The sequence below is a fragment of the Somniosus microcephalus genome, chromosome 18 (assembly GCF_052327205.1).
Source record: "Somniosus microcephalus isolate GS21.2 chromosome 18, FLI_Smic_1.0, whole genome shotgun sequence".
Classification (NCBI taxonomy): Eukaryota; Metazoa; Chordata; class Chondrichthyes; order Squaliformes; family Somniosidae; genus Somniosus; species Somniosus microcephalus.
Window position 1 is genome coordinate 21,504,709 of NC_141004.1, and position 11,560 is coordinate 21,516,268.

Genomic DNA, 11,560 nt, shown 5'->3' on the forward strand with positions numbered 1-11,560 from the left:
TACAATTAACACTTTTAACATGCAACATTAGCTGAAAATAGTCTATTTATATATTCAGTCTTTGGGGAGGCTTCCTGATCCTTTCTGGATAGCGCCTTTCCCGAGTGTCTTGCTCTTGGTGTGGAGGCAATTCTGGCCCCCTGTCATCGGTTGGTTCATCAGCTTCCGATGCTACTGTTTCTGGGGTAGATGCGACCTGTACGTCGGGTTCATCACCAGGTATGTATGGGCGAGGCATGGGGTTGACTTGTTCCTGTGACTCTAGGATCTGGTCAGCATGGCGTCTCACGATGCTCTCCCCAATGTCCACTGTGTACATTAGTAGGCCCTGCCGTGTGCATATCGTTCCTGGCTGCCATTTTTCTGTTCGGTAGTCGCGGGCCAAGACTGGTTGCCCTACATTGAAGCTCCTTGTTGGCTTCTCATGGATGTGCTGGAATTGCTTACTCTCAACATCTCTTCGTACGAATGGCGGAGCAGGCTCGAAGGGCCGAATGGCCTACTCCTGCTCCTATCTTCTATGTTTCTATGTTTCTATACAGGTCTAGTTTTGGTGTTTCCTTACCGTTATATATAACGGTCACCCTTATTTTTCCTTTGGGGTAGACTTTTTGCCCCATGTACGTCTTCAAAATAATTTTTGTGTCTCTCAAGGGTATGTGTGAGAATAGCCGCTCGTAGTCCCGTCGGTTTATGACTGTTAGGGCTGATCCTGTGTCCAATTCCATCTTTACCTGGACTCCTGCTATCTTGAGAATGACCCAAATGGTGCGGTGATCCTCCATTGTGATCACATTATGTAGTTTCAGACAACTCAGTTCCCTGTTTTCGGAGTCGTTATCACTCTTTTGTTCGTCTGAACTATTCTCCGTTATCTTATGTACCTTCTTGTACTTTCCTTTGGTAGGTTTCTTATTGCTGGTTTTCTTTCCCGACCTGCAGACTCGTGCTATGTGTCCTACTTTTCCACACTGTCTGCACACTTTGTCTTTGAACCAGCAATCATTCTGGTCGTGTGTTGTTCTGCCGCAGCGATAGCACTTCTCTGTTCCATATGACATTTTGTTTGTGCCATATTCTTGCGGTCTCTGTTGTATCTTTGCAGCGCCCCGTGCTGCTGCTTCATATGATACCGCAATGCTGAAAGTCTTTTCCAGCGTAAGGTCCTTTTCAGATAAAAGCCGTTTCTGGGTTCCTTCACTTTGAAGCCCACACACAAACTTGTCCCTTAAGGTATCTGCCAGTCCCGCTCCAAACTAGCAGTGTTTCGATAGTTTGCGCAGTTCTGTTAAATAATCAGCATTGCTTTCATCCTTATGCTGGTTCCATTTGTGAAACTTGAATCTTTCTGCTATCAGCAGCGGTGTGGGGTTTAAATGTTCCTGTAGTATCGTTACTATGTCTTCAAAACTCTTTTCCATTGGCTTCGTTGGGGTTACTAGATTTCGTAATAAACCATACGTCTTTGCACCCATTAAATTTAACAATACCGACGCTTTCTTGTCATCTGACACCTCATTTGCCTTGCAGTATACCTCTATTAGTTCGACATATGTAGTCCAATCTTCGACTTCATTGTCAAATGCGGTGATACTGCCACTCTTCGGCATTTTGGGTGTGGTTTAAAATGGCGTCTCCCAATGGCTTAAAATGGCGTCTCCCGCGCTTTCCTTCCTCCCCCGCTGCTGCCAACGCCGCTCCTGGCGGTTCTCGTGGCAATGGCGGCACCCTGTAGGTTTCGCGCGCTTCTCCTGCGCTGCTGCCAACGCTGCTCTCGGCGGTCCTCGTGGCAATGGCGGCGCCTCGCGGGTTTCTGTGCATCTCTCTCTCCCTCTCTTCGACGCTGCTCGGCCCCTGAACACCGGCTGCACCCTATGCGCTCTGCCCTCTCTCTCTCTCCCCCATCGACGCTGCTCGACCCTTTGCTGTGCCGCTCGGTCGGGCTCAAGCCCACCGCTGTCTGGGAAGGGTCTGCGCACTACCTGTTGCCAGCCCGTTTCGCTGGACCACCTCGACTGGAAAGCCAAGCCTGGCTCTCGACAGCCTCCCCCGCAATTCTCGAGTCTCTGCTGGATGACTGGGCGGTTGCCCGTGGTCGATGCCCGAGTCTCTGGCCTTGACCTCCAATCCACTGATCTCCAGGAACGAATCCCCGGGAGGTGATGCAGAGTTGCAGGTAGGTTCGAACTTGCCTTGTCGCCAATGTTGTGTCCGTGTATAATAAGACACAGACTGCAGGAGAACGGTACAACAGGTGTTTACTAAACGTGGCTCACACTGGAACTGATCTGTACAGATTACTACTCAGTGCTATATACAGGTGTGGTCACTGCCGGTACTGCAGTATACATGAGCTGTAAAAGATAGTTCCCCCCTTAAAGGTATATACATTACACTGGCTGGATCACATTGAGTGCTATCGGCCTGTGCTTTCCTCTGCCAAAGCCACTCGCTACTCCTGGATCACCCTTTCTCCACTACCAACCTTCCCCTTAAAACTGTCTCTCCCCTACCCCCCTCCAACAACTGCAACAGCTCATGGACTTCTTTGTCACTAAGATGGAGCTCATCCATTCAGCTGCCTCTGATGCTTTCCCCTTCCTTCCCCTTGATAACCAAGCCAAATCTCCCCCAGGCTCCGCCCCCCCCCCCAAACTGCCCTAACCCTGAACTTGTGTTTTTCCTCCTATTTCTCTCTCATCTCCCCTCATGCCCTCTCCAAGCTCATCTCATCCGTGAGATCCACTTTCTACTCCTTTGATCCACTCCCACTAAACTGACCACCCAATATCCTTTCCTGGCCCACATGCTAACTGATATTGTAAACATTTCCCTCTCCTCAGATACTATACCACCCCCAACTGCTGTTGTTACCCTTTACTTCTTTGTCCTTAAAAATTATCGCCTCACCTCCAATTTCGCTTTCCTCTCCAAAGTTTTTAAAGGTTATATTGCCTCCTAAATCAGTGTCCGTCCTTCCCACAAGTCCCCATTTGAAACATTCCCAAAAGGTTTGCGCCCTGCCACAGCACTAAAACTGCCCTAACAAACTGTCACAAATGACAGCCTCCATGACTAGTGCATTATCCCGCATTGTCCTCTCTGGAGCCTTTGAGACAGTCGATCACACCATCCTCCTCCAACAACTCTCTTCTGTTGTCCAGACCCATGAGACTCACACTTAGATCCACTCTTACCTACCCAATGGTAGCCAGAGAATCGGCAACAATAGCTTCTCTTCCTCAAACCATTGAAACCAGAGTCCCCCAAGTATCGATTCTTGGCCCTCTCCTCTTCCTCATATACATGTCTCCCCTTGGCAAAATCATCCCCAGACATGTGATCAGCTTGCACTTGTACGCTGATGACACTCAACTCTACCTCTCAACCACCACTCTCAACCTGTCCACTGCCTCAGTGTTATCATACTGCTTGTCCGACATCGCACAAACTTCAGCTCATCTAAAACTCCGCTGCCCACATCCTATTTCACACCAAGTCCCACAGACCTACCACTCTGCCCTTGCTGGCCTACATTGACACATCTAATTTAATGTTCTCATCCTTGATTTAAATCTTTTCACGGCCTTGCCCCTTCCTAGCTCTGTGAATTCTTCAAGCCCAACAACCCCCCGCAAACCCAACTTCTCCTTTCCTCTGACTCTTTGTCTTTTGTGCATTTCTCCCTCCCTTCACCTCACCACTGGTACCCATGCCTTCAGCCATCTAGGCCTCATGCTCTGAAATTTGGTCCCTAAATTGAAGGTTATAGTAGCATTATGTTACTGGACTGGTAATCCAGAGGCCTGGACTAATGATCTTGGTAGACATGAGTTCCAATCCCACCACGGCAGCTGGGGAATTTAAATTCAGTTAAAATATGCCTTAGATGAAGGAATAGAAAGTTGTATATCTGGAATTAAAAAGCTAGTAGCAGTAATGGTGACCATGAACCTACCGGATTGTTGTAAAAAAAACATCTGGCTCACTAATGTCCTTTTTTGGGAAGGAAATCTGCCATCCTTGCCTGGTCTGGGCCATGTGTGACTCCAACAGCAATGTGGTTGACTCATAACCGCCCTCTGAAAGGGCCTAGCAAGCCACTCATTTGTACCAAACCGCTACAAAGACGATAGACTGCAGCAGTTCAAGAAGGCGGCTCACCACCACCTTCTCAGGGGCAATTAGGGATGGGCAATAAATGCTGGCCGTGCCAGCAATGCCCACGTCCTGTGAATGAACAAAAAATCCTCCATCTCTCAACATCTTTCTCCTCCTTTAAACCCTTCCTTAAAACCAACCTCTTCAGCCAAACTTTTGGTTACCCCTCCTAGTTTCTCGATCTCGGTCTCATTCATTTTATCGTTGCACCTCTGAAGCACCTGGGGACATTCCTTAGACATTAAAGGTGCTACATAAATGCAAGTTGTTGAAGATGATTGCAGTTAGACAACCAGACAATATGGCTATAGGGTGTTGGTAGGGAATGCAATAAAATATCTATCCAACACAATTAATCCAATACCACAACCACTTTTCTTTCAAGCCCAGCCACCGCAGAACAAACTTCTTCCACAATCACTCACTGGTTGGTATCTGAGGTGTCCTTGGTAAATCAAGTTCTGTTGGATGAGTGTTTCTCGATATCATCATGGGCTCCTCAACAAGGTTAATACTGTTACACTGCATGATCTCCTGGAGAAGGTTAAAAATCTCCTCAGCACGTGCACACTTGGGGACAAAAATGCCTGCAAAATAAGTAACAATCAGTTATTGCGTGAAGTGTGTGAAAATCAAGTGTCCTGATGAGAAACAAGGCATCAAGGAATGCATTACCTGCAAGTTCCCCTCCAAGTCACACACCATCCTGACTTGGAAATATATATTGTCGTTCCTTCATCGTCACTGGGTCAAAATCCTGGAACTCCCTCCCTAACAGCACTGTGGGAGTACCTTCACCACACGGACTGCAGCGGTTCAAGGCAGCGGCTCACCACCATCTTCTCAAGGGCAATTAGGGATGGGCAATAAATGCTGGCCTTGCCAGCGACGGCCACATCCCGTGACTAAATTTTTAAAAAGCCCCCCTTGAGATAAAGACCAACATTCCATTAGCCTTTTTGATTGCTTTTTGCACCTGTCTACTGGCTTTTAATGATTTGTGTACTTTGACTTCCACAGTTCCAATTTCTCACCATTTAGGAAATACTCTGATTTATCATTCTTGCATTCTCACACTTGCCCACATTGAACTCCATTTGCCATAGTTTTGCTCACTCACTTAATCTGTCTATGTCCCTTTGCAACTTTATGTTCCCATATGTGCTACTTACTGTATCCTAACTTAGTGCAATCTGGGATATACAACTTTCTATTTCTTCATCCAAGGCATTAATAAATATGGTAAAAAGTTGAGGCCTCAGAACAGATCTCTGGCGAACACCACTTATCACATCCCACCAATCTGAGTACATACCCTTTATCCCCACTCTCAGGCCAGAATTTTGCCAGCACTCAGGGGGCGGGTTTGGAGGCGGGACCTCCGGCAAAATGGCAAAGATTGACAGCGGGCAGGAAACCCGCTGTCAACCCGCCTCCAATCAATCTTCCCAAGTGTCCCCGATTTGCGCATGGACCCGACACCTAGCAGCGGGAAGAGGATTATTGCCACTTAACTGCCTGTTAAAGGTTGTTAACAGGCAGTTAACGGGCTCTTTTTCAATTTTAACACTTCTACTTCGGGCTTCCCGATGTCCGGTCACCACACCAGGTAAGTGTAGCGTGTTGTGAGACTGCTGTGATGTTTCTGCATTGATGACAGCTGCAGAAGTGGTGTGAAGGATCTAATGGTGCACTGGTGAGTTTCAGAGGTAAGAAAATGTTGGGAAATTCATTTTTAATGCATTTAGACTTTTCTGTAGGTAACAAGTTTCAAATTGTATGTCTAGTCCCACCTCATTGGGAGAACCTCTCTCACCATTGACAGATCGCTTCTGTAACCTCACCTGCAGCTGCCATCTGTTCTAGCCTAAGAAGGAAGTCACTGGAGAGCCTGGGTGCAAGAGCTCACCATTGTACAGTGATTGTCAGTGTTTGCAGCACCTCAAAGCTGTCAAACACTGAGAAATCAGCTGTCAAAAAAGATTGTGTGTGGTCCCTTTAAGAAAACCGGCAGATGATGTGTCATCAGATGGCATCATCTGACTGGCTTCATCTTAATTGGCAAGGCCAATTGATGTAAAATCACGTCTGTGGGCCGGATGTAGTTGGGGGCGGGGCTGGAACCCAGAAGCCACCTGACCCACTCCCAAGCCGCATCGACCGAGAAAATCGCGGCCAAAGAGTCTGCAAAGGGATATAGATAGACTAAGTGAGTGGGCAGTAAGGTGGCAGATGGAGTATAATGTAGGGAAACGTGAGGTTATTCACTTTGGTAGGAAGAATCGAAAAACAGAATATTTTTTAAATGGTGAGAAACTTTCAAATGTTGGTGTTCAGAGAGATTTGGGTGTCCTCGTGCAAGAAACACAGAAAGCTAGCATGCAGGTACAGCAAGCAATAAGGAAGGCAAATGGCATGTTGGCCTTTATTGCAAGGGGTTGAAGCATAAGAGTAAGGAAGTCTTGCTACAATTGTACAGGGCCTTGGTGAGACCACACCTGGAGTACTGTGCACAGTTCTGGTGTCCTTATCTAAGGAAGGATATACTTGCCTTGGAGACGGTGCAACGAAGGTTCACTAGATTGATCCCTGGGATGAGAGGGCTGTCCTATGATGAGAGATTGTGTAGAATGGGCCTGTACTCTCTGGAGTTTAGAAGAATGAGAGGTGATCTCATTGAAACATACAAGATTCTGAAGGGGATTGACTGGGTAGATGCTGAGAGGTTGTTTCCCCTGGCTGGAGAGTCTAGAACTAGGAGGCTTAGACTCAGGGTAAGGGGTGGGCTATTTAAGACTGAGATGAGGAGAAATTTCTTCACTCAGAGGGTTGTGAATCTTTGGAATTCTCTGCCCCAGAGGGCTGTGATTTCTGAGTCTTTGAGTATATTCAAGGCTGAGATAGATAGATTTTTGGACTCTAGGGGAAATCAAGGGATATGGAGATCGGGCGGGAAAGTGGAGTTGAGGTCGATGATCAGCCATGATCTTATTGAATGGCGGAGCAGGCTCGAGGGGCCGTATGGCCGACTCCTGCTCTTATTTCTTATGTTCTTATAATGAGAAATGTGTTAAAAGTGTTGAGAGTGGCATAAATAAAATAAAGACACCAGAATTTTCAACTTGTAACAAATGCACCAAGCCAAGACCACAATCAATACAACCTGCCAGAGCGACTAAATCAAATGGGAGCAACAGGAGCCTCAGCCACAGTTAATATATAAACAATCTGGATTAACTGCAGTTAAAAAGCAGGGAACATTTCTCCTTTTGATTGAATTGTACTGGGGGGAAAAGAATGTTAAATTTAAACTACTATTTATAATTTGGTATTAAAGCTGTGCCAGATTGTTACTCGATTTATGCATTTCAGGACAAAGGTATAGAACCAATAAGGAGGCTATGGTGAAGTGAACTAGAAGAACAGATGACTGGGGGCTGGAAGATCGGGCCAGGAGGCACTGGTGGCGTGGGGGTGAGGGGGCGCGGTGGGGTAGTGGCAGCAAGCAGGGTTGAGGGGAGAGATTTGGCCGGCAGCGAGCCGCGTTCTTTGAATATAAGAGCACTCCTGCCCCTCCTGGCTCCACATTCAGGTAAGTATATTTCAAAACCTTACCTTGTTGGTTGTGGTCTGCAGCGATCCCTTGTAGGACTGTCTGTCAGACAGCACGTAGACCTGGTTTTCCTGAGTGTCTCAGGGTAAACTGATCTTGGAGTGGAGGCCTCAAACAGGGGTTAGGCCCCTTATTTGCATATGCCAGGAGTCTAAGGCCTGCTTCAGACATGGGCACTGCATGCCGAATCTTTGGCCTTTACCAATATGGCGGGCAGCACACTGCCAGCTTGTAATGAGCGCGTGCTTCCTGTCCGCCATATTGGAGATTTAGGAGGCCATTTAGTGCCTGAAAAACATGGCCAAAATTTTAGGCCTATTACTGTTAAAAAAATCCAAAACCCAAGAGATAAATATATGGCCCACTTTGACCTATGGTACATATTAATAGAACATAGGATTTATGCAATTGCAAATGTCACAATATTATTTTTGATAATTCTTTATCATTATATAGCTATACCTTACTAATTGTAATATCATATCCTGTTGCTTATAGTGGCGATGGTGTTGTCCTGATCACCAAGTTGCACATTGGCCTCTCTCCCGACTCCCCTGGCACCTCCTCCTTTGAGCACTTTACCTTGTTTCATCCCTCTCACTTCCTCTTTAACATCTATGTTGTCTACCAGCAAAATGTTTACTCTCTCCCATCCTGGTTGTTATCCCCCACCCCTCCTCACCTTTGATCACTCAACCTCAAGGGGCATTGATGTGATTATGTCCGGAGCAAAATTGATTTAGCTGGCCATCACCAGATCTGGCAGGCCCCCATCAAGTGCCATCAGGCCACACTTTCTTCTGCCAAAACCACTCACTATTCCAAGATCCTCCTGGAGAGCAAGGATAAACCCTAGCACCTTTTCCCCACTACCATTTCCTTAAACCCGTCTCCCCTGCCACCTCCACCCTCACCTCCAACAACAAGAGCAAAGAGCCCATGGACTTCTTTGTTGCTAAAATTAAGACCATCCATTCAGCTGCCTGCCAAGTCAAAGCTCCCCAACCCCAAACTTGCCCAACTCTAGCCTTGACCTTAGTTTCTCTCTAGTTCTCTACCATCTCACCTCATGCCCTCTTCAAGCACATCTCAATCATCTCCTCCTGCTCCCTTGACACCATTCCCACAAACTGCTGACCACCCACCTTGAAAATGGTTCACTCTGTTCAGGTACTGCCCCCCTTCTTTTCAAAACTCCCTCAGAAAAACACTCCCTCGATCCCTTGCAAAATATCACCCCATCTCCGACCTCTCTTTCCTTTCTAAAGTCATTGGGGGGGAAATTGGGTTGCTTTGTGCCTCCCATTAGCACTCTAAGAGGGCGCTAACTGGGCGCAAAGCAACTAGCGCCCGGGCATGGCGCCATCCACGCCTCCTGCGAAATTCAGCAGCTGGTTAGTGGCGGCGCCAACCGGGAGCACCCCGCGGTGCTGCGCCACCAGCGGTGACATCATCGCCATGCGCAGTGCCCCACTCGCGCCCAGGCCGCAATCTTCGGGAGCGCCCCATGACTTACCACCAGACGCTATGTCCGACGGGGTCGGGGGGCCAACCTGCGGCCGGGGCGGCGCTATTTAAAGGCGAGGTGCGGGGTGGCCATTTTTGTTGCTGGCCCCCTGCCAGCACCTGCCTGCACTCCCGTCTCCGGCCACCTGAACGGCAACCCCCCCTCCCCCACCTGCGGAGTGCCAGCTGCACTCCAAGAGACCGGCACTTCTCTTGAGTGCCAGGCTCCGGGTCGCACTGCACAAGGCCCCTCCCCTTTAAGAAGGGGAGGAAGGCCTACAATACCGTGGCGCGACATGCCGCGATATTGACTCGCAGCGCCCCAAGAGGGATGCAGGGCGCTTCCATTAGCGCCCCGCTTCCCTCTTGGGGCGCAACCGCTCAATTTCCGGTGCAGGGACACTAATTTTTCCTTCGTGACTGTGACCTTCATGCATTATTGTGCCTTATCCTCTTCAACATCTCTGCCCCCTTTGACACGGTTGAATGCACCATCCTCTTCCAACGTCTCTCCTCTGCTGTCCACCTCAGTGGGATTGCATAGCTTGATTCCGCTCTTATCTATCTAATCATAGCCAGACCATCTCCTGCAAAGGCTTCTCTTCCCGCACCCGCACCCCTACCTCTGGAGCCCTTCGCCCCCTCCTATTTCTCATCTGCATGCTGTTCTTGGCAACATTCCCTTTCTTTGGCTTAGTGTCCATTTCTTTGATTAGAACAGTGTTAAGGGCGCTATGTAACTACAAGCTGCTGTTCGAATTGTTATAAATCTTTTCTAGATGATGCATCTGCAGTAGCATGGAGATAACAGCAAGCTTTATCCAGGCTTGTTTTTATCATAAAGCCAATATTCAAAAATATATACATGGAGGTGATTCCAAAATAAAGCCAATATTCCAATACCAATATAATTTTTTCAGTCAAATAATAATATTTAGTATGTAAGAAAAACAATATGGCCAGCCAACAAATTATCTCAACACTTTTCGCTTTGTATGTACTTAACATTTTGGACTTTCACCTATTTGGACTGTACGGCATTTTCTTTTAATTTTGTTATGATATTGCAATAATGATAGATTCAGCTTACAAGGAGATAATTCCTAGGGGAATATATTTTTGACTTAACTAGCAGACAGAACAGCGTGGGTGGCAGCCTTAGTGATTTGAAATATTAATTCCTACCCAAAGAGAGATAGCCAGCCAGAAGACTATTTATTATTTAAGTTTCTGTAGCTTGGAGACAATGTGAGTTAGCTACAGTGGTCATATAATTGAGCATCTATGGCTATCCACATAGAGGGTCTCCTTTGTTTTCAATCATTGTTTGTGGAATACCCATTCTGAATTCATTAAATCAGAATAAGCATGTATCCACACACAGACTTAATGCAGGACAGAGAATTTTTTCTGTCTCTCACACTAGAATGGCTGAGTGTATAAAATTATGAGGGACCGAGATAGAGTGGATAGGAAGGACCTTATTTCCCTTAGCAGAGAGGTCATTAACCAGGGGACATAGATTTAAAGTAATTGGTAGAAGGATTAGAGGGGAGTTGAGGAGAACTTTTTTCACCCAGAGGGTGGTGGGGGTCTGGAACTCACTGCCTGAAAGGGTGGTAGAGACAGAAACCTTCATCACATTTAAAAGGTACTTGGATAAGCACTTGAAGTGCCGTAACCTACAAGTCTATGGACCAAGAGCTGGAAAGTGGGATTAGGCTGAATAGCTCTTTTTCGGTTGGCACAGACACGATGGGCCGAATGGCCTCCTTCTGTGCTGTAAATTTCTACGATTCTATGATTCTATGCACTGGGCTTCTTGTAAAGACAAAAGACAACCAGTTAGCTCGAGTTAGCTAGCTTGCGAATGGGTCTCATCTCGCTAGAGTCGTTTTCACTTTGCCCTCTGTAAAGATAGGAGTGCTGACGTGGTGACACATGTGACAATCGAGTAGCTGTATATACCATAATGTATTACAAACTTTGATGATGCTGTCATTTAATGAGACGTGATACAGGACACTCAACTGGGGAGAAGACCTGCTGCAAAACCTGGAAATTTAGAACGGTGTCCATAAATGAGGGTAGCACACTACATTTGATGAATATAAAAATAAATGTTGACATATTTCATGGAACAAAGTTGATCTCCTGTGGCGACGCTCATGGACGAAATATGTAGGTTTATAATAAGAGGTGAAGTTTCCATATTAATAAATTCAGACAGAAATTGAATCATTAATTGCATTGAGGAACTCATTGATTTACAAAATGTAT